The sequence below is a fragment of the Canis lupus genome, chromosome 24 (assembly GCF_011100685.1).
Source record: "Canis lupus familiaris isolate Mischka breed German Shepherd chromosome 24, alternate assembly UU_Cfam_GSD_1.0, whole genome shotgun sequence".
Lineage (NCBI taxonomy): Eukaryota > Metazoa > Chordata > Mammalia > Carnivora > Canidae > Canis > Canis lupus.
In genome coordinates, this window is record NC_049245.1 from 15,213,389 (window position 1) to 15,232,651 (window position 19,263).

The 19,263-nt window shown below is 37.3% G+C and overlaps 2 long non-coding RNA genes across 8 annotated transcripts in view; one reads left to right on the forward strand and one right to left on the reverse strand.

Annotated features, from left to right (window-relative positions):
* The window catches only part of LOC111092122, a 208,116-nt gene extending 197,599 nt beyond the window's left edge, over window positions 1–10,517 (reverse strand). For 5 of the 6 annotated variants that reach the window (XR_005377628.1, XR_005377629.1, XR_005377630.1 and 2 more), the window contains exons 1-3: window positions 10,421–10,517; window positions 6,459–6,530; window positions 2,818–2,904 (exon numbers count right to left, since the gene is read on the reverse strand). This is a non-coding gene — a long non-coding RNA (uncharacterized LOC111092122). Of the gene's footprint in view, window positions 1–2,574; window positions 2,905–6,458; window positions 6,531–10,420 lie in introns of those variants that run through there. The other variant, XR_005377627.1, reaches the window with a different exon arrangement.
* The window catches only part of LOC106557669, a 228,826-nt gene that overhangs the window by 205,584 nt on the left and 3,979 nt on the right, over window positions 1–19,263 (forward strand). The gene's annotated exons all lie outside the window — the stretch shown is intronic.

Consider the following 19,263-nt stretch of genomic DNA (forward strand, 5'->3'; position numbering starts at 1 on the left):
GAGACTCCCAGGTAACCCTTTGTAACTCCAGAGGCTTCTAGAGTGTTTTAGTGATATTATCTCCTCCAAATTAAACTGTAAACAAAGTCAATGTATGATTCTTTTTTTTTTAATATTTTTTTTTAAAAAATCAAATCTGGAACAGGTAATTTCTAGGTGTCTCATTAAAATCTTTTTCTATGTCCAATGAATAGACAATGATTAAAACAATTGCCCTGGGATCTAGGTGTGACTTTCTTTTTTTGGATTTTATTTATTCACTCATGAGAGACACAGAGAGAGAGAGCGAGGCAGAGACACAGGCAGAGGGAGAAGCAGGCTTCCTGCAGAGAGCCTGAGGCGGGACTTGATCCCAGGATCCAGGGATCACAACCTGAGCCAAAGGTAGACACTCAAACAATGAGCCACTCAGGTGCCTTAGATGTAACTTAATTCAGTTAGAATTACAATGAAAGGAAAATCAAAATATAGAAAAAAAATAAATAAACAAGACCTCATCCAAGCTAAGCTTCTTCAAGGGGTTTGGAAAAATCAACATAGCCAGTAACTTGATTTGAAAGTCACCTCTTTTTTAGGGATATCAGGGTGGCTCAGTTAGTTGGTTAAGCTTCCAACTCGTGATTTTGGCTCAGGTCATCTCAGGACATCTCAGACCCACATTAGGCTCCCTGTCCAGCAGGGAGTCTGCTTGAGATTCTCTCTTTTCCTCTGCCCTCTCCCTCTAGGCTCTCCTCCCACTCCACCCCTCTCTCTTTCAAGTAAATAAATAATTTTTTTTAGAGTCACTTCCTTTTTTTATATTGCACTTTGAATGTCCCATCCTTACTCTAATGATGGCTGGCTAAAGCACTGGCCCCTCCCCTCCAGATTTCTCAATAAGAAAAATTTCAGCATCCTAAACAGAATACTTTCTCATCTGCAATTATCCTTAGGCTCCTGTTACCTAGGGATATGTCTGTCAGTCGTGAGATAATGATTTTAAAAAAGAATATTTTATTTAAAAATCCAGGATAAACCTGGATGGTAGAATGTCTATACTGATCCTTCTGGCTTTCTCTCTAACAATGTGAATTATTTCAGCAACATAACTGGTAAAGCACATTCTTTAGACAACCAAAATCTTCAGTCTGGCTGTGTTATCGGCCTCGGCATTTCAGATAATGTGCTCCACTGCTTTTATAATTGAAAAGTGCCACCCCCACCTTTCCTGTATTTCTTTTATCCCCAGTCCCACTACTTAAATTTCCAAAGTTCAAGATTTAGGAAAAAAACAGTCTCACTGTAGGGAGATTGTTAGGGAATAAACAAGCGGATAAATAAAATGAAGGGGCTTACAACCTATTTTAGGTGACAAAAAAAATTTTTAGAAAATGAACAAGTTATGGTCACTCTTCTAGAAAGAGAGACTCCTTTCTCCTATTTTTCATCTCTCCACACTATTAGAAGGAATTTCTCTTTCCAGGAGGCACAGAAGGTAAACTCTTTTCTTTACCTTTTTTACTAGGATTCTGCTATGGGAGTTGCCAACTCTCCTGTTCAGTTCTTAAATGTCTTCCTCCATTTTATAATATGTCAATGTAGCAAAAGCTGAATGCTCACAAAAGCAAAAACTTGGATTAGATTACAAAGCACCATCTTCTTTTGAATCCCATTGGAAACAATTTGGCATAAATTAAAACAGGCTGGAAATTAGCTCATGATCTAAATTTATTTAAGCTCACTTTCCCAAATATCTGTGTCTAAATCTCTCTATATATGTATATAACCTATACCTGTATATATACATGTATGTGTATATATATAATACACACATATACACATACAAAAACACAAAAACAAAACTTGTTTTTGTGAGGATTTTAAGATGAAATATATATGTAGTATGTATTTTTGTTGGACTTTTAGGAAAAAGGGAATTTATTTATTAGAGAAAAGTCATCTGTGAATTACTCTTCTTAAATTAGTATGTTTGACATTAACTCTTTTGATTGAAACATGCTTTCTTTCACATAATTAGTGGACTCTATGCTTTAGGGTCAATTCAAGTAGCATTTTAAGAGCCTAAAGTTGGGACACCTGAGTGGCTCAACGGTTTGGCACCTGCCTTCCGCCCAGGGTATGATTCTGGAGTCCCGGGATTGAATCCCGCATCAGGTTCCCTGTATGGAGCCTGCTTCTGCCTCTGCCTGTGTCTCTGCCTCTCTCGCTCTCTGTGTCTATCAAGAATAAATAAATAAAATCTTTAAAAAAAAATAATAAAGAGCCCAAAGTAACCCTCTGGAGAGAGGCAATCACTTCCCAGGTCAACAATCACTTGTTTTAAACACTATCAGTTACCAGAAATATGGCCTTACACACGGCCATCATACATGATGTATGAATATATACACACATACATACATATATATATATTTCATTCTAAAATCCTCACAAAACTAAGTTTTCTTCTTTCTTAAAGTTTTCTTTGGATTTGCTTATAATTTTCCAATCCAGAATTATGTAAATAAATTATATCATACGAGGCAATATGTTCAAGGAGTTACTACATTAAGTAAGCAAACGTCATTAAAAAAAAAACTGTAAAAACAAAGTCCCTCATTCAAGGTTCCTTTGAAACATGTTTATCCTTGGGAATTCATTCACTTTTCAAACCTTCCTACCTTTAAACTGCTTCCAAGCTCAAAGAGCCCGGAAGGAATTCATATGCCTGAAGCTATACCACCCTGAGAGGATCTTCTTGAATTTTACAATTGTCAGGTGGGAGATAGGCAAAGGGGGCAGGGTTCAGCGAGAGCTGGAAGGAGACCTGTAGCACACCTGCAGTAGAGAGGAGTTAGGGAGTGGTGCCAATGACTCGGGTCTGGATCAGGCTTTTAAACTCAGGATCTGAAGGCTGTTGCTCATCTAAAAAAAAAAAAAAAAACATATATATATATATAAAATAAAACAAAAAAGCTTTTGGCATCATGTCATTCAGGGAAGGAATGTTAATCCTCTTGTCTGGCCTGAACTGATTCTTGAAACATTATAATCTGTTTGCCTCAATTTCACCTTTAAGTTGACCTGAACAGGATGCCTCTTCACTTCCTGTCCCAGGATGTAGTTCCTCCCCAACTCAACAGACCCATTAGCAGCTGTGTTCCATCCCAGGAACAAATGGCTCATCCAATATTGTTCCCTTGCTCTCTTGCAAATGAAAGTGTAAGCCATAGTTGGCTTAGTGGGTCACATTCATAAATATCTTGTGTTAGCTCTTTACCCTATATGGGTAGACACATATGGAAATGGTAAGCCATTTCCCTCAGAATCTAAACAGTGTTTGGCTCTTCCCAAAAACCTGGTCATCCAGATTTTAATGCATTTGCCATATACTTACATGACATGATACACTTTGTAAGACAAAATCCACCATTCATTCTTTGAGAAGTATTATAAAGCCTACTTTCCAATGAAATCAACAGCATTCTGGTGACAGTAGGCATTATCTCTTTTAGAAACATGGCACCAGGAGTCTCTCAATCTCTTTTTAGACCATAACCAATGACCTCTTGTCATGTTGAGGAAAAATAAAAGCAAACCTTCAGAATTCTCTCTCTCTACCTCCTTGTTTCTCTACAGGAAAGTGAACAAATACCCTGCCTCATATCCCCTAGGAAACATGTCTACAATAAACAGGGATTATATTTATATTAAGTATGTATCTACAATCAGACTTCAATGTGCAAGAAATGCCATTTTAAAATATTTTTCTTTAAAATCAACTAAATCGGGGACACCTAGGTGGCTCAGAAGGTTAAGCATCTGCCTTTAGTTCAGGTCATGATCCCAGGATCCTGGGATCGAGCCTCATGTAGGGCTCCCTATTCAATAGGGAGTCTCTCCCCTCTGCCTGCTCATCCTCTCTTTTTCTAGCTCTCTCTATCAAATAAATAAAACCTTAAAAAAAAAATAAAACCAGGAATGCCTGTGTGGCTCAGTGGTTGAGTGTCTGCCTTCGGCTCAAGGCATGATCCCAGGATCCAGAATTGAGTCCCACATTGGGCTCCCTGCGAGGAACCTGCTTCTCCCTCTGCCTATGTCTCTGCTTCTCTGTGTGTGTGTCTCTCATGAATAAATAAATACATCTTTAAGAAATAAATACATAAAAATAAAGTCAAATCAATTAAACCTTGACCTGACACTTCATCTGGTCCAGCTGGTAGAGAATATATCCTAGTCATTAAAGGAGAGCCCTTCCTTTCACCTAGTGTTACCCAAGAACCCAGAAGGCTTGTGTGCTGTCTGGTAAACAGAAGCCAGGGAATGTCCCTGTCAGTTCATCATAATCAGTAATGAAATCCCTCCCTTGCTAGGCTTGCAAGATTAAATGCAGGGCACCTACTAATTTTGAATTTCAGATAAAAATGAGTAACATCTAGCATAAATATGTGACAAATATTGCACCGATGTACTTAGACTAAAAAGCAATTCAATGTTTACTTGAAATTCAAATTTTATTGAGTGTCCTATATGGACCAAAACTTACAACCCTACTTCTTGTCTGAGTCTGCAAATCCTATTGATAAGCACTGGTTCCAAACTGAAAGCTGTCCGGCCCAAATTCAGGTTTTGCAAATTCTAGGAGGCACAACCCAAGCTTGCATTCCATCCTCTTGGATACAATACAGTAAATTTTTCACTGGTCTTAGCTTCTTTACTGGTCACCTCATACCCATACTTGTCTGGGAGTCAAGCTTAGAATCCAGGTAGTCCAAAGATAACATCTATTTTAATTCTGTCATACCGACCACCTTGGAGACAAAGAAGTACTTGAAATCGGAAGAGAGGAAAGAAAAATAAAAGAGATCACAACGCAAATTAATATCTCAATATAGCTTTCTGACAAATAGCAATTTAAGGAGATGCTCCACTTAATAAATATGACATCTTTCCTTTTTGCTTTTTTCTTTAGATTTACAAAGCACAGATCATAATTCAGTAAAAACTACGACACTTTTGAACAAACCATTGTGGAGTCTCTATACTTTCTAGCTTTATAGGATGGTTCTAAGGACCTGCAGGTGGGTTGAGGCTGACAGGAGTAGGGGTGGGGGAGATTGTTCTTGCCTTGTACTGAGTCAATAACTCTTTCTCTCTATGTGGCCTAGATTTCTCTCAATTTAACATAGAAGGAATAGAATCAAAGTCCATCTGATTTAAATACTTAAACCAGAACAATGCAATGAAATCATGGGTAGTAAGTAGTCTATCTTAGTTATGAAGAACAATTAGATTAGGAGTTGGGAAATCTGGGTAGGACAAGTTGGTGAACTTCTAATCATGTGATCCAGTCATCTAAACCTAAGTACATTCACCAAGCTTATAAAGGTGTAATCGGGTAGTTTAATATAATGGGATCAGACTAAGTAAGAAGCACTCTAAATATTCACCACTCCCTGATGGTAGGAAGACTGTTTTCCTATAGAAAAGCCATGGATGATCTTTACAAGTGTATGAAATAATGCTCCAGAATTTCAAGACTTCAGAAGACCCTCATTTGTCCGTCTTAAATAGTTGTGATTCATCCATGGCTTGCTCTGAGTGCATTTCAATTCTTAAAGGAGAAAGCAGGAAGGAAGCTCATGGTCTTACTGTTTATTGTCCTAATTCTTGCCAAATACTTCACCTAAGAAATCTTCCTTCTTCATGTAAGGCCTGATATGCAGCTATTTCTAAATTAGGAACTTGGTCCACTTTCTTCTGATGAGTAGGAAAAGTACAAGATCACAGGGAAGGATTAGGGATAGAGAGGTATTTCTAGGACCTTGAAACTGCTAGTTAGAAAGCTCAGATTGAGCAAATGCTGGCTTTCTCTCCCCTTCCCATTCCCTACCTATTTTTTAAATTATTTTTCTAAAATAACTATTTATTCTGCATTCCATCAGAGAAACAGGATATCCCAGGGCCAGTGGAAATACATACAAGGCTCCTATAGGTATTTTAAGATGTTGGAATCTAAAGAAACTATGTATTTTTTAATTAGAACGGGTTCAGATGCTTTGACAAGTCTTGAAAGAATAACATATGAGGCATTCCAGGTTTACCCTGCAGTCAAGCTCAGTATTTCCAGCCTTTGAAGTTGCTGATTTACACACATCTGTGATGGGCTCAGCTGGACCCACCACTTACAGACAACTTCAGAGTCACAGGCCCCAGGTCCACTGCCTGTAAAGGCTCTGATAGAACAGTACTGTTCATCTCCATATGCACATTAGAATCACACAGGGAGCTTTCCAAAAATTCCAATTTAGGCTGCATCCCAAATCAATTAAATCACAATCTCTGGGAGTGGCACCCAGACACCATTGTTTTTTAAATTTCCCAGTTGTGAGGTTAAGAATGAGAATAAATGAATTTTAAAGTATCAATGAATTAAGATTCATAGTAGACAGATCTCAAAATGCATTCTGAATGCTTACCTGGGATGAGGCCTGCAGGGGCTTAAAGGGAGAACTCAAATGAGGGAAGACAACCTCCTCAACCTCAGGGACCTAGGCACAAATGAAGCTTCCAGGTGAGGCTGTTGTTTAAGCTTCTAAGAGAGCAATATGCTTTCTATACAAGATGGAGGGAATATAAGGCAAAAAGTTCCTGAAACTCTAAACTTTAAACCCCATTCTATTCTGTATGGCCAGACTACACAACTCCTTAAGTTTCAGTTTTCTCATCTGATTAATAAGAAGGGGAGTTTTTAATCAGTAACTCTCAACCATGACTGAACATTAGAGTCATTTAGGGTATTTTGTTAAGTCCATATGCCCAGGCTGCACCTTGGACCAATTAAGTAAGAATATCTAAAGCAAGAACTTCAGCAGTGATTGACATTTCAAAATAGTCTCCGTGTAGGATTGCCAAACAAAGTGGATAATGCTAAGGTAATTGTGAATTTCAGATAAGCAAGAAATAATATTTTAGAACAAATATGTCCCAAATATTTTATTTGTTTCAAATACTTATGCTAAAATATTATTTGTTGCTTACCTGAAATTCTAATTTAACAGGGTATCCTGTATTTTTGTATGCTAAATCTGGTAACCCTACGCATGTGATTATATTATCACCAGATAATATAATATCTATAATAAACGTCCTATATAGCCAGAATGGCTGGTCTCTCTATTCATGGGCAGGAGCATCAGCTTCACTCAGGAACTTACTAGAAATGTAAATACTTGGGCCCCACCCAACACCTACTGAATCAGAAACATTATTTTAACAAAATCCTCAACCATTTATGTGTACATTAAAAAGCAATGCCTAGATGATCTACCACAAAATTTTCAAGAACCTTCCAGCCATCCTAGCCAAGATCAGAAAATTTAGGAGTTGCTGCATAAATTATAATGTGTCCCCAAGTTTTTAGAAGCTGCAGGAATGATTTTGCTACACTGTCTGCAAGAAAACTAGTTGCTTCTATTTTTCATGCCAACCCTAAGCTAAAATATGCCTACTCTTGTTGAGAGCTATGGGTTTTTTTTTTTTTTTTTTTTTTTTTTTTTTTTTTTTTTTGAGAGCTATGGGTTTGAGCTCAGACTACACCTCTGCTCACTACTTGAACTGCCCATGCCTGTTTTCCTCTTTACGTAGGCAGAGCCCGGATTTTGACCCAGATATTGCTCTATTTAGAGCACAAAGCTGGGTTGACTTCATCAGCCTGCCAGCAACCCCAAAATGGTGACTCAGATCTGACCTGTCCATGCAAATATAGTCCTCCTGCAGGGCAGGGCCTCCTTACTTTAGCTAGTTAACTGGGCCTTCACTGACATTAAGGACCTCTTGTCTTTCAAACATATATGTATATATATACACATATATATAATTATTATATTATATATTATTAATAATATATTATATATATTCTATCTATATCTATCTATATATTATATCTATCTATCATCTATATATCTATCCTATGTATCTATTTATCTATCTATCCATTCATCATTGTTGGTGCTATTGAAATAAATTATTTTTAACTCTTCCAAATTTAAAGGTACATAGCATTTCAGAATCTCCATAAGACACCTTAAGCCTAAACATTATTACACTCTAAGCCATAACTTATCAAACCCAACATTAGCTGTCCACTCTGATCTCAAGGTAAATCCAATTATAAAAATAAACACCAAGGATTTTGCAATTTTATACTATGCATCATAAGTGCATTTGTCTGAAAGCATGTGACTCCAACATCAATTTTGGTTTTCTTAAATATACCCACCTTGTTTTCCAATTACCAGGGTTTTGATTAAAGCCTAAGTATTCATAATCCCCTCCAACTAATATGAAATTAAATCTTTATGCTTCCAAATCATTTACATTAAACTCAAAAAGGTACTGTTTTGCAAGAGATGTTTGCTGTACAAAACAGTACCTTTCTTTGGCCTGCAAGTTTGCTAGGTTAAGGGCACATAAGACTCCAACCTAAAAAACAGCTGTTTAACTTGAAAGTTAGTGCCCTATAAATTCTAAAGCATTCTAAATAAATGAAGATGTTCTTTAGGATTCAAAATCTTTTTTTAATTAAAGCCTCTTTTTTTTTTTAGGATTCAGAATCTTGTATATAGAAACCTCCTTAAAAGTCTTTCCTTTTAGGGATCCCTGGGTGGCGCAGCGGTTTGGCGCCTGCCTTTGGCCCAGGGCGCCATCCTGGAGATCCGGGATCGAATCCCACGTCAGGCTCCCGGTGCATGGAGCCTGCTTCTCCCTCTGCCTGTGTCTCTGCCTCTCTCTCTCACTGTGTGCCTATCATGAATAAATAAAAATTAAAAAAAAAAAAAGTCTTTCCTTTTCTAGTTAAAAAGAGAGAGAGAGACTGTGTGTGTGTTTAAGATAACTGAGGATCTGCTTTAGACTCTGGATCATCTGGCTCTAGGCACTTCCCTTATAAAGACTCCATCAAAGCATTCAATGGCTAAATGCAATTTTTACTTCACTTGTATTTCCAAAGCAGAATAATATGCATACTCTTCTCACTATAGTAACTAACGGCTATAGTATATTTATTAGCATAAATATGCTGAAGTGGCTTCCCAATTAAAAGATAAATTACTAGTGCTATTTTACAGCTAGCAATTTTCTCCTTATGATTGGGACCAAGTAGATGACCTAACTTATATTATTTTTCCCTTTCAATTTAGTATAGTTGACAGTGAACTCAGTTCTTCCTTTCAGATCATGCCTTTGGCTGTGGAGTTCCTGACGGATGTTAGCTGGCTCCAACTTGCCCTCCTTGCTTGTTGAGGTGACAAGACCTCTTTGCCCCATGGGGACTAGAGCCATTCAAGCCAACACCCACACAGGGTGGGACTGATTCTCCCTGGACATAAATCTGCCAGATTGTCATCAGCTAGATCATCCCCCAACAAGGGCAGAGCAGTATAAGCAAGCTGAATCATAGATTACTTCACAGCTTATAGCTAATAAAATAACAGACTAAAAGGTTAATGCGATTATTTTCCTGAGCTTAAGACCATATACTAAGACAATTGGTTGAAAAGTGAAAAAAAAGTATACACAGAAATTCTATATATTCAATAACAGAGTAAAGCTACTCCAAATTATTTGCTAAGAAAATATGAATTTGGTTAATATATTAATATTACTTAAAACAAAATCTTAACAGTAAATTGTACATTTAGAAAACCCACAGTAATTTTATTTCTATGTAGGTGTTTATTATACAAATGTGCAAGATAATATAAAATAGTCAACAATAGTTCTTTTTGATAGTTTCTTAAAGTGAAAACTGAGACATTCTCAAATATCATTCAAATTCTTCACCTCTATTTCTTGAACTTCCATCTCCTTCCTTCCCTTGTTTTTTCCCCCAGAGATCAATGTGGCCAGTTTATATAGAAGTAAGAGTGTCTTGAATGGACACCAGAATATATTAATCAGACTGGATAAGGAATATTGTAGGGTAGGAAACTCAATGTTTTCTCCATGAGAATACCAGACACCAGAGGAACTGAAAACAGGAAATACGGCTGTCATGCCTCAGTGCCTTTGACACTGAAGAAGATGCTTTTAGAAAAGTGTATGACTCCAAACGTTTCTCCTATAAAATACAATGACATTTAACTTCCTCTGTATAATCTTGTCCCTAAAGTTGTGTGTGCTTCATTCCAACAAGCTTTAATTAGAAGTCATTCCTTGAAATGTTGAAGACTGTTCCAGTTACTATTGCTAACAAACAAATTAACTCAAAACTTTGTGACTTAAAACATGCTCATAATTGTATGAGTAAGATATTTAGGAAAGCATCTGCTAGGTAGTTCTAGCTTAGGGTCTCACATATGGTTACGGTAGATACCACTTGGAGCTGCGGTTATTTATCTTTAGGCTCAACTGGGTTAAATGTTCAAGAAGATTCTCTCACCTGGCTTGCAGTTGGTTATGATGGTTGACTGAGATTCAGCTGAGGCCACGTATGGCCTCTTCAGCATAGCAATCTCAGGATAGTCAGGGTTCTTATGTGGTTTCCAAAAGAAAGTATCCTAGCTGTAACACCTTTTATGATGTAGCACTAGAAGTCACACACTGTTACTTCTGCCATATTCTATTGGTTAACAGGAAGTCACAGAATAAAGGGAAGAGAATTAGACTTCATCTCTTGATGGGGAAATGGCAAGGTTCTAGAAGAATATGAAGAACATGTGGCAGCAGAGATATTATTGTAGCCATCTTTGGAAAATACTATCTGCCACAGATGCTGATGGGAGTAACTAAAATAGAATGGATTTAAATGGAAATAGATAGATAGATAGATAGATAGATAGATAGATAGATAGATAGATGAGAGAAAGATAGATGAAGACAGATACAGACAGGATTCAGTTAAATGATTTGAATAACTATTGAAGATCTGGAACACCTGGGTGGTTCAGTGGTTGAGCATCTGCCATCGGCTCAGGGCGTGATCCCAGAGTCCTGGGATTGAGTCCCACATCAGGGTCCCTGTGGGGAGCCTGCTTCTCCCTCTGCCTATGTCTTTGTCTCTTTCTGTGTGTCTATCATGAATTTTTTTTAAATGAATAACTATTGAAGATCTGTCTTTAGTGATTCTTCTGGGTTGAGCCTCCACTCAAGATGCATCCCCTTCTGACATCCGTTCAACAAGAAGAGTTGGGCATAAGCAATCAGGTAGAGATTGTTCTAGTTACAGGGTTAATTATAACTATTAGCATCCAAGAAGCAGTTTAGGAAAGGAAAGATGGAGAGCATAGAAGGATGGAGTGAGGGAGAGGAAACAGAGGAAAGGGAAGGGAAGGGATGGGGAAGGGAGAGAAGGGGAAATAACACCTAGAGCCCTCTTTCTGCCATCATCTGGCCTCCCAGAAGTGTCTGTCAGCCTGTCAGCATTACCAGAACAACACCAGGACACAATAACTTATCAGAACAAGAGACTTCTCTCTCTCTTTTTAATGACCCATAGGCATGTTATTTGTAAACTATAATCACATGTCACATCTCTGCTATTTATTCCTTTTTTCCATTACTGTGTTATTGAGCCTACTTTTCCCCACTCCTTCACCTAGGTTTACCCACTGAGACTCAACTAAAAATTAAGAACTATAAATAAAGGAATCAATTCATTAATTTTTATCTACAGTCTCCAATATTCTAATATTGATCTCTTTCCAGTTTAGAAGTCATGAAACCTCACTGTCATGCTGGATTTCTAAAAAGAACTTTAGAAATTAATTTATTTATCTCTGAGTGTGTTTTTAAATTTTTTTATGTAAGTTCAATTTCATTAGCATATACTGTATTATTAGTTTCAGAGGTAGAATTTACTGCTTCATCAATTGCTGATTAGTTCAAGTGCCCTCCTCAAAGTGCATCACCTAATTATCCCGCCCTCCTACCCATCTCCTCTCCAGCAACCCTCAGTTTATTTCCTACAGTTGAGTCCCTTATGCTTTACCTCCCTCTCTGTTTTTTTGAAAAAATAAATAAATAAATAGAAGAGTTATTGGAGCAGCTTGGTGACTCTGTCAGTTAAGTGTCTGACTCTTGATTTTGGCTCAGGTCATGATCTCAGAGTCATGAGATCAAGCCTCCTGTCCACATTCAGAAGGGAGTCCACTTTAGAGTCTCTTCTCTCTCTATCTCTCTCTTTCTGCCCCTCACTCTCCACTCTCTCTCTTGCTTGCTCTCTCTCTCTCTAAAATATAAAAAATAAATTGTATGAAAAAAAGAATTATCTCTATGTTGGAAGTCTGAAAATAATTTACTAGCTATATTCTCCTGGCCTGAGGTTTTTTGAAGGATACTTCGCTAGATTTCCTATTTTCTAATTTTTCCATTTATTCAAACTTGTTTTTGAACCATAGACCAACTATTTCTTTTTTTTTTTTTTTTTTTTTTTTTTTTTTTTTTTTTTTTTTTTTTTTTTTTTTTTTTTAATTTATTTTTTTATTGGTGTTCAATTTACTAACATACAGAATAACACCCAGTGCCCGTCACCCATTCACTCCCACCCCCCGCCCTCCTCCCCTTCTACCACCCCTAGTTCGTTTCCCAGAGTTAGCAGTCTTTATGTTCTGTCTCCCTTTCTGATATTTCCCACACATTTCTTCTCCCTTCCCTTATTTTCCCTTTCACTATTATTTATATTCCCCAAATGAATGAGAACATATAATGTTTGTCCTTCTCTGACTGACTTACTTCACTCAGCATAATACCCTCCAGTTCCATCCACGTTGAAGCAAATGGTGGGTATTTGTCATTTCTAATAGCTGAGTAATATTCCATTGTATACATAAACCACATCTTCTTTATCCAAAGAAACAAACAATCCAATCATGAAATGGGCAAAAGACATGAACAGAAATCTCACAGAGGAAGACATAGACATGGCCAACATGCATATGAGAAAATGCTCTGCATCACTTGCCATCAGGGAAATACAAATGAAAACTACAATGAGATACCACCTCACACCAGTGAGAATGGGGAAAATTAACAAGGCAGGAAACAACAAATGTTGGAGAGGATGCGGAGAAAAGGGAACCCTCTTACACTGTTGGTGGGAATGTGAACTGGTGCAGCCACTCTGGAAAACTGTGTGGAGGTTCCTCAAACAGTTAAAAATATACCTGCCCTACGACCCAGCAATTGCACTGTTGGGGATTTACCCCAAAGATACAAATGCAATGAAACGCTGGGACACCTGCACCCCGATGTTTCTAGCAGCAATGGCCACGATAGCCAAACTGTGGAAGGAGCCTCGGTGTCCAACGAAAGATGAATGGATAAAGAAGATGTGGTTTATGTATACAATGGAATATTACTCTTTTTTTTTTTTTAAAGATTTTATTTATTTATTCATGAGAGACACAGAGAGAGAGGCAGAGACACAGGCAGAGGGAGAAGCAGTCTCCATGCAGGGAGCCTGATGTGGGACTTGATCCCGGGTCTCCAGGATCAGGCCCTGGGCTGCAGGCGGCGCTAAACCGCTGTGCCAATGGAGCTGCCCCTAGACCAACTATTTCTATAAAAGTGTTTCTTTCTTTTTTTTTTTTTTTTTGGTCCGTTTATTTATTTATTTAATTAATTAATTTTTTTTAGATTATTTTTTATAAAAGTTTAATATTACCGTAAGTATTGACGAAACTATGATACCCTTAGTATGAAATTAAAGATAATTAGTAAAGATGAAAGTAAAGATAATTAATAGTGTCTTAATGCCAAAATTCATCTTTTGGTGGACTTTCTAATACTCCCCAGAACAACATTTTAAAACATACATATTTGTCTGGCATACATTTTTAATGGGAAGGAACCTGTAAAGTGTATTTTTAACTAGTTATTTGCAAAAATAGACTTTAACCTTGGATTGTCCTTGTTTGTAGTGTGCGTTTCAGGAAAATGAGGGAGGCCAAGCTGAGATGGGTCTGCTGGCCATGGCTTTGGCAGTATGGCACCCAGGACATAGAGTCCCTCTTGATAGGACTGTTGAGCAGACCAACTTTGTTGCAAATATGTAGACAGAAATGGGTTTTAGAGCAGCCACATCTGAAGACCCACAAGTCTGAGTGTTATACAAGGTGCATGTTCTGTTTTTGGCTTTGATTAATGTCTAAAAGAGAGAAATCCAATTGACTCCTGTCCGTGTTAATGGTAATTAATTGCTTGTGGTGTCTGTTCATCAAGTATGAGCGTGGAAACCTGTTAGTTCACTTACCACAGAGGCTGGGCTTAGCAGATGGGAAAAATATTATTTTGGCATGTTTTTAATGGCAGCACAATTTATTTTATCTCACTCTCTTTGGTGTGCATGAAAGGAGACTGCCACCTGTGCTTCGTGGAAGAGTGTCAATGGTTCGGACAGATTAATTTACAGCGTAGTACAGAACCACAAAAGATTGCTAGGGCAGAATTCACCTTTTGGTCCAGCATTGACATGAACTACAATTTAGCTCCATTTCCAAGGCCTGGAAGACTGCATTTGGGTAATTTTATGCCAAGTAGAATATCAGCTGTACTGTCTTTTAATCATGGAAAGTAGAAATTAAAGATACAGATTTGATTCCATACATCTATATACATCTGCATGCAGTATAAATCTGACCCACCTCAGTTGTGGCATTTGTAACTGCCTTTTCAAATGCTGGAAGCACAAGAGACATCTTGAATGATATAAAAACACATTCATATTTTCAGCAGTAATACTTTGACTATAAGGACATCATTTTAAAAAACTGAAAAGCATACCAATATTAGCATTATGATTTATATGCTACTTGCTACTGGAGACTTGGCATAGAATACCAATTATGAAAATGGTATGGTGCTAGATTTCTTCCTGAATTATTCCACATACATTATGCTTTGCAGGGAGCAGGTTTGACTTAAATGTAAATTACCAGGACTTTTTGTTTGCTCTTTCAAAGGGCTGTTTGTTGTATTACCCAGTGCTTTTCTGTTCTCTCATAGTTGAAATAATTAAGATCATTTGCAGTGCCTGGTTTGCTCATTTTGCCTAGTTACTTTGCTGCTATGGTCCGTTATGTCTACAAGGGAACACCATTATTTAATCCGAACATCTGGAATCCATCATGTGTAGTGAAAGACAAGATGTATCCTCAGTTTTAAGCCAACTTCATGATACAACTGATGGATGCAACCAATGTGTATAGGTGAGGAAGATTAATAATTGAGAAATGATTTTGTGATTAGGAGATCACAAGGAGACTTTTGTTTTATTTCATTTTTTTACTTTACTCTATTTTACTCTATTTTATTTTATTTATGGCATAGCAATCAGAATCTGACTAAGGGCAAATGTATTTGAGCCAGAGTCAAAATATTTGAAACAAAGAAAGAACATACATTTCCCAACTCTGTCTGGTCACAAACTTCTCTTTGTTGTAACTCCTTGATTTGGTTCAGCAGGGATACTTTCCTGAAGAGTCCCTGATATTCTTGGGACTAGCTGCAGGGAGTACCTACCAGGGATAATGGGCACTTCTCCCTCATGCCCACATCTCTCCTGTCTGCACGAAAGTGAAGTTTTGTTGAAATCCAGGTTCATTTTATTTTAATAAAAAATATGTATGAAATCCAAAGCACAGAAACTTCATTTTTAACAATGCAAATCACCCCTATATTTATATGCTTTCTCTGGTCCTTAATTTTTTTTCTTTTTTAATTTTAAGAACATCTGTCCCTACTGCAGCTTCACTCTCATCAGGAAATCCAATTACAAAGACAGAAAAAAAAAAAGTATAGCAGGTGAAGCAAAATACAGCAGCTCCACCTCAATACTGGGGACTCAAATGACTCCCAGATGAACAGCTGGATCCCTCTACAGCTAAAAAGCTAGCTCACCTGGTACAGAGAAAGGGGCAGTTGATGGATCAAAGTAGTAGAGATAACAGAGAGTGAATGATGTGGATATGAAATACATCAGGAAGCATAAAAATGCATTTGGCCAAGATTTATTTCTAGTTATGAACTGATGAAGAAACATAGTTGGGGGCGGGAACAGTCAAATTAAAAAAATAATCCTTTGGCAAGTTTAAACATTGCCTCTATCCTTTTTCTCTTAATCTGCTACCCAGATATGCACTTAAAGTAGGAATGTGGGCCTACTGGGGAATGGAATAGTTGAGAACTATTCAACAACGAGGAGAATGAGAGAAATCTCTTTAGAAGGGCCTTTTGGAATTTCAGCCAACTGAACCTGAGTAGCCGCACATAATTTAACATGACCTCTATGCCATTAGGAGAATTTTTATTGTGAGGATTTGACTCTATATTAAGGATGCCATCCTTCTTAAAAACTGATAACTGTGGAAGTAATTTATGAGATAAAAGAATGACTATTCTTCAGGTTTACAGGAGATTAGGATAGATAAGCACAGGATGAAGAATATGAAGCCCACGGGATCTCCTTCTCCCACTTCTCAAAGTCATACCCTATCCATGGAAACCACATTTCTTCTTACTTTTCCCTCAGGGACAAATGAAAAGAGGAAAAGTACCACAATAATTATAAAAATATGAAATATTAAGACAGATGTATGTCTTTTTTTTCTGTTTCATATCTCATTATTCAATGAACTGAAAATGGTCTCTGAACGCTAGGGAATGTAAGATTCTTTAGTCCTGTCTCATTGATTCCCAAATCTTTCCAACAGAGCACCTCTATTGTGTAATATATGATAACCTCACCACCACCCCTTTGCTTCTTCCTGCCATACACTACTTATTAAACTTCAACTTTCACAAAAGCAATTTCTGGCTCAAGTTCATTCATCCTGAGATGCTAACTGGCTATGACTTTAATTTACAAGTCCAGTAACTTTGTTACCTGCTATTCTCAGGAGCTCCAGCCATGAGCTCTGCCTCATTTGATGGATCTGGTTGCCAACATCTTGACCAAACTCCTGATTTTAAATTTTAATTCAGCACGCTTAGGACAAAATGAGATTGCCAAATAAGTGTCTCATTTGATTTACTCTGTAAGTCATGCAACTGTTTGTCTCGATTTGTCAAATACAGTTAGGCAGTGGGAAATGAAAGAAGAAAGCTCAGAATGTGATGGTGTAAGTCCAGAAATCACAGACCAGAAATCAAGGAGTCTTCTCAGAGAATAGCACATGCCCAGGTGTCCAGGAATTTCCAAGTATAAAGCAAAGCTTTAGGAATGTGAAATATTCATTTTTTTCTTTGCTTAATCTAAGTATGTTTTTTACATACTGCCTTTTCTGGTAACTTCATTAAGCCTGTGTAATTACAGTTTGCTTCAACCCTAGGCTGCATCAGTATTCATTATTATCTATTTGGTGCATTGTAGCAGCATAAATATAACTAAATTACTAGGGTCAAACCATAATGGGAGCTGTTGTGATGGTAATTAGAAGAGAAGTGTAGTCTTTTTTTGGTGAAATTTGCAGAAATGCAGCATTGGGTGTGTGCTTGTAGAGTGCACTTAAAGTCAGGTTGTGGGTTTAAGGTGGTGAGATGATAGATGAAGGTACACCATTAATCACAGTTCTAGAAAACACTGGGTACCAACCCTCTTCTTTTCTCTCTGCAAAGAGCTCTGAGGTTGATGATAAGACAGAAACCACCACAGGGCTTAGAGTCAAGGTGCAAACTTCCATGCCCTCCCTAATTGTCATTGAACAACTAAAATGTGTTGGAAGCTATTTAAAAGAAAAAGAAAGAAATTAGTAAAAAAAGCATAGTTCCCCACTCAACATCTCTATGTGGGTATTGAGGTCATTATGTACTAATTCAGTTGAGTAATCACTTGATTCTGTGTCTTTGTCCAATGAACTGAGTCTCTCATAGAACATCTTTAAAACGTACTTTATCTTAGAGAAGAATTATCTTTATTATCTTCACACATACCCATGGACTTGGAAAGCAGAAGCAGAGGTCTGCTCTGAGAAACTTCAGTTTGAAGCCTGTGTAAGTGTGGTGATTCTAGACTCACTCGAATTGAGATGTGTGAAAACACTTAGCACAAGCCCTCAAAATCAATAAATACCTGCTAATTAACATTTTTCAACAGAAACAAAAATTACAAGGATTCTAACAATGAAACATCTCATTAAAAACCCAACTGAGAGAAATTACAGTATGCCCATGCTATAAGAAATGCCCACTCTTTACACAATGCAGTTGAAGCAATTAGAGTCCACCTAGGAACCCTCAGTTTTGTCTCATTCCATGTTCTCCTGGGAATATGCTACACATATATACATGCAAAATGTTCAGGGTTACACATAGCCTTTTCTAAATTATGTCTTTTGTTCTTCATTCATGGCTTTGTGGAATTTAAAGAAATCAATTATTTGTCCACTCATGTAATAGAAGTTTCCAATTTGGAAAGCTGCTCAGAGTCAACAGTTATTTCTCCAATAACTAGCACAGAGCCTGGCATAGAGTAGACACCCAAAAACAATTGTTCAAAAGCATGATTAAATTACTAGGTAAAGCCAATGGGTGGAAAAGGCCCAATCACATATGAATATTACACTAAGAAACAGAAAAACAATTGGCTTCCAACTGCCATAATGGCACAGAAAATTGGGTCCCTGTCTCCTGTTCCTTTGACATTCCAAAACACAGAGTAACAATGTTTCCCATATAGCATAAAACAGAAAGGTTTGGAATGGTGAGTTGTTTATTAAATATATTATTCATGACCATCATTTGCCTATCTTTTTATATTGTTCATCTTTGGGGATTTCATAATTAATTAGCTATACCTTATTTGAGCCCTTCTTTTTTTAAGATTTATTTACTCATTTTAGAGAGAAAGTGTGCATGCATGTGAAAGTGAGGTGAGGAGCAGCAGAAGAGGGAGAGAGAATCTCAAGCAGACTTCCCAATGAATGTGGAGCCTGACATGGGGCTCCATCCCAGGACCCTGAGATTAATGACTTAAGCTGAAATCAGGAGTTGGCCACTTAACCAACTGAGCCACCAAGGCACTCCAAACTCTTACTTTTTCCTTAAGCAACTTTAAAATTAGTCACTTGTATAGTTTTTTAAATAAAATTAGCCAAACTATAGATTTTCAGATGTAGATAACTTAGATTGTATTTAGATAATTGAATTTTTAAAAAGATTGAAATTACATGCCAAAATAACTATTATGGCAGATTGAATCACTTTTTAGCAAATATTTGCTCTTTTCCCCCATGTTCACATTTTAACTTTCAACTTGGCTGTGTAACTTGCTTTGGTCAGTGGGATGTT